At 42.6% G+C, this 4854-nt stretch overlaps 2 non-coding genes across 2 annotated transcripts; one reads left to right on the top strand and one right to left on the bottom strand.

Moving 5' to 3' along the window:
- The first annotated feature begins 3128 nt into the window (after positions 1-3128).
- Positions 3129-3200, top strand: trnaq-cug (transfer RNA glutamine (anticodon CUG)). Its single transcript has one exon. It is a non-coding gene; the product is annotated as a tRNA-Gln (tRNA).
- A 1338-nt stretch (positions 3201-4538) lies between these two features.
- Positions 4539-4612, bottom strand: trnai-aau (transfer RNA isoleucine (anticodon AAU)). The gene has a single exon. It is a non-coding gene; the product is annotated as a tRNA-Ile (tRNA).
- Positions 4613-4854: the final 242 nt, after the last annotated feature.

Below are 4854 nucleotides of genomic sequence, written 5' to 3'. Positions count from 1 at the left end.
TTAACTACAGGGTCACTTACATTGTCTGACCTTAAATTAGTAGTTTGTGTTTTTTGTCGGATATTCTCAATTTTGTCATTAAAGAAATTCATGAAGTCGTTGCTACTACATACTACAGGTATGCACGTGTCTATAGTGGACTTATTCCTGGTTAATTTTGCTACAGTATTAAACAGGAATCTAGGATTATTTTTGTTATCTTCTATTAGGGAGGGGAGATAAGTTGATCTAGCAGCACTAAGAGCTTTTCTATACTTCAGGAAGATCTCCTTCCATGCTAATTTGAAAGCTACCAATTTTGCTTGACGCCATTTATGTTCCAATTTTCAAGGTGTCTGTTTTAAAGTGTGAGTGTCTTCATTATACCAGGGTGCTAATTTTTTGCCTCTGAACATTTTCCTTTTAAGAGGAGCTACATTAGCGTATGGCGGATAATGAGGTCAAGTTTGGCGGAACATTGACTCTAAGCATTCAGTTCCCTGATGAAGTTCTGCAGGGGCCGACAGTGACCCAATCAAAGTTGATAACTCTGGGACATCATTTATAAAGCTCTGTGCAGTAGTTGATGTGAAGGTACATTTAATACAGTAGTGTGGTGAGGTGCATTATTATTACTCAGACATATTTTGAATGAGATGAGATAATGATCTGAGATAACTTCAGACTGTGAAAGTATGACTATATTTTCTACATTTAACCCGAATGTTAGTATTAGATTGAGGGTATGACGACCATTATGGGTCGGTCCTATGACATTCTGATTAATTCCTACTGAATCTAAAATGGACACAAACGCTGTTTTCAAAGGGTCTTCTGGGTTATCGAAGTGAATATTAAAATCTCCGACAACTAAAGTTTTGTCTAAGTAAATAACCAGATCTGAGATAAAATCTGCAAATTCAGAAAGAAACTCAGAATATGGCCCCAGGGGCCTGTAAATAATAAGTCACCCATGAACCTGTTTTTTTTTTTTTTTTTGGATGCCTTCTTTCCAGTAGAATATAGTGAAGGGAATCATTGTAAAAGTCATAAATCATGGAGAAATAAACACAAGATTTTCTTGCTAGTTATGATAGTGGACACAGTGTAGCATCTCTCCTAGGAATCACAGGTCCTACTCCCTAACTTGAATCACATACCAAGACAATGAAGTTACAGCCCTTGTTGAAAGCAGTAAAATCCGTAAAGCCATACAGATTTTGTGAAGAATGCAAAGGTGACATGAACCTGCGTTCACGCAGATATCTAATAGAACGGGGGCTAATAGGGGCTTCATGCCCCGAATAGAAAGATGGCCAAGATGGCTTTTGTTTCCCCTTCACATGAGTGTTAGTGCTATTGATGCTGGTCATTTGAGATCAAGACCTTTGTCGCCGTGGCCTCATCAATGAGGCACTGGACTCTTAAGCCAGTGTTTGTGTGTCAAATTTCATGAGAGAAAGGCTTTGTCCAGAGGCTTTTGAAATTCGCAATTACATGTGTTTAGCAGAGAGGGGCAAGCAGATTTCTTCTAACACCAACATTTCCAAGATCCCCTTAATTGAGAGTACACACAAGGATGCAGCAGAAGCATGGCTGGCTTGCTAAACAAGAGGAAGCAAATCAGTAGTAAATATGTGTCAGCCCATTTCAGTCCAGACAAATCCAGGTGTTTCCAGTTTCTTTTCTTCTTCTGTCCCATGTTAATTTGCGCCAGGTATAGAGACCGTTACAGCAATAGAGACAGGTTCCTAGCACTTCATCCCCCCCTGTCGTTTGCCATCAGTCTTCTCATGTTGGACTTTTCAACATAAGTTTCACGAATGCCTCATTGGTGACAATCCATGTCCCGTTTGAAACCATTCACCCGTACAACTGGGTTTGGGAATGCCTCACCGGTGTTTGCATCATGCAACAGGTTTAGCTCATTGCACAAGTGCACGATGGACTTGTCAGGATTACTCTAAATCATTTCTGTCAACCATTGCACGCTTAGTCCTGGGTCATCAATCTCAGGCAGCCCTGCTCTTATGACAGAATAGCCAAAGGGCCCCACCAATGGTGCCAGTTGTCCACAACCCTTTGTTGGCTTTCTATTGCTAGCGATGATGCCTGCTTCATTAGGATGCACAGAAACGCAGATGGGCCGCGAGGCCCGCACCAGAGTGACAGAGTCATCCGCAGCGGTGGCATGAATGGCCTGGTTGAGGTGCTATGGAATGTCTAGTTTCATGAGCTCTCCTTTACTCCCTTTGATGCTTGTCTTCAATTTCAAACACTGAGCTTTTAACTTTGCTTCACTATGTTGCTCTAACCGAGGCATCCCTTTCCCACGTCTGATCGATAATGATGGCATTCTTCATGTTCCTCTTCCAAACGTCTTTGTACCTCAGTTTCTGTCCTCCTTGTTTCTGTCAGCCTCTTTCCTAGGCTCAGTTCTCTGTAGAAAACAGCTTCGGGTAGTTGCATGTCAAGCGTGCGCCAGATGTGTCCAGCCCAACGAAGTTGGGAGGCTGTGATAAGGGTTTCCACGCTTACTGTTTTGGCTCGCCTGAGGACTTCTACATCGGGGACCTTGTCCTGCCATCTTATTTTGAGGATTTGATGCAGGTGTCACAGTTGTAGCCTGGTCAGATACTTGAAGTGTTTACCGTAGAGCGTCATACATTCGCTGGCGTAAAGCAGAGGTGATAAGACTGTGGCATTGTATACTTTCAACTTGCTGGTTCTCTTGATGTCATGGCGAGACCATAGTTGCTTTTGTAAAGCACTGAAGGCTTTGTTGGCAGCTTGAATCCGGCGGTCTATCTCCAAGTCTGATGAGTTGATGTTGTGCATCTGCTTAATGCCTATAATATAATATAATGGAATGTGATCTCAAAAACAAATCTCTGCTTGCTGCATACATTTCACAAGGGCCAAAGGCTTTATCCGACTGCATGGAAGAAGCCATGAGTTAAACCCTGTAGGGCATGCTGAAATAGCTCAGTAGGGAGAGCGTTAGACTGAAGGTCCCTGATTCAGTCCCGGGTATCGGAATTGGTGGTTTGTGTACGCCTTTGACCAAGTGGGTGCTAAATTTTTTGCCAGAGCGAGATCAGTTATATGGGAGTAATTTCATCGTAAAAACAATCTTGCAGCTGTGTCTTGGTTCCGTGGTGTAATGGTTAGCACTCTGGACTCTGAATCCAGTGGTCTGAGTTCAACTCTCAGTGGAACCTCTGAAGCTGTTGATTACACCTCTTTAAATAATATATTTCACCTGAAGGCTGCTTTTGAGCAAGCTTACATATCCCAAACCCTTTGTTTCCATCAACATGGAACAAGTTCTCTTCAAGATAGGTATGGTCCACTTCTGCAATTTTGGATCTGAGGTTTATTCCAGTACCATCACAGCTTCAGTGATATTGGGCACTATAGGTCTGGATTCAGGTGCAACATGGTGGCTCGGGGAGCATTAGAACAGTTGGTGGTGGCACAGTCGTGTAGTGGTTAATGCTGTCGCCTCACAGCCAGCATATTCTGGGTTTGAGCCCAGTGGCTGATGGGGGCCTTTCTGTGTGGAGTATGCATGTTCTGCCTGTGTGGGTTTCCTCTGGGTGCTCTGTTTTCCCCTGAAGACATGCAGGTTAGGTTAATTGGTGGGTCTAAATTGACTGTAGGTGTGAATGGTTGTTTGTCTTTGTGTTAGCCCTGTGATGATCTGGTGACTTGTCCAGGATGTGCCCTGCCTCTCACCCATAGTCAGCTGGGATAGGCCCCACCTTGCTTGTGACCCTGTACAAGATAAGTGGTTACAGATAATGGATGGATAGATGGATGGAAAGTGTAATTGGCTGTGCCCCTAGAACCAATTCAGAGTGCTAACTGCCCATCAATGTTTAACTCACTTGGTCTGCTCACATGGCGTGATGGACCATCCATTGTACCCGCTGTTGCCACATTGGATTGTGTGGGCTGGGCTGCGAACAAGATCAAGTTCTGATCAGATCCTGTGCACTTTAAATGAAAAACACCTGAGTCAGTCCTCTCAGACTGAAATATTGGTCAACTGGTGAATTCTCACTATGGACTTTCTGGAAAAGCAGTCAGCTAATGACTGTATTATTTAGTGGTGAATAAAAGAAGAGAAAATACAAAGAAAAAGACCATCTATCTGTCTATCATACCCTAACAATGGCTACTACCTTCCTGGATCCTTTGGTAATTGCTATGTTTTGGAGTGGTTTTGAGTGATTCAAGCAACTAAAGATACCTTTTAGAGTTTATGAAATTAAAGTTACTTTCAAAATGAAGCACAATTAGATGAATTGAAAAAGGAGCACTGATTTTTAAGAGATTCATAAATGCTTCTCTTTGAGGCAATCTCATGTGTGTATTTGAATTTCCTGCATCCTGCAATCAGTTGAGTTACTGTATTTCAATGGCACATCCAGATACAAGGAATCGATTGACATTTTGCGAAACAACCAGAGAATCTCTTGTTTTGGACAACATTTCCCTCAACAGAAAAAGGCTTCCCCTGTCCTGAAAACAACAGGACCTGTAAAGTAGGGAATTGGCCAGTACAGGGATCGATCCTGTGACCTTGGCATTATTAGCACCACACTCTAACCAATTGAGCTAACTGGACAAGGAAAAAAAAAATGTCATGGCTGCTGAGGTGCTTCACTAAATAGTGACGAGGCGGTGACTTTCCCTTGTACAGATGTCTTTTCTCTTGATTATTGTTTTGAAGCCCTTAGTTCAACCCACTCACATATTTACACAGGGGGATGAAAATCCCAACATCCAGTCTGAAAAACGTATTCTATCTACTGAGCAAAGTCAGCATGGATAGCTTTAACAATGTGAAAGAAGGATGCACACCTATGT

Source organism: Neoarius graeffei, chromosome 19, assembly GCF_027579695.1.
Source record: "Neoarius graeffei isolate fNeoGra1 chromosome 19, fNeoGra1.pri, whole genome shotgun sequence".
In the NCBI taxonomy this organism is placed as follows: domain Eukaryota; kingdom Metazoa; phylum Chordata; class Actinopteri; order Siluriformes; family Ariidae; genus Neoarius; species Neoarius graeffei.
The sequence above is the reverse complement of the archived record's forward strand: the minus strand, read 5'-3'. Positions and strand labels throughout refer to the sequence as shown.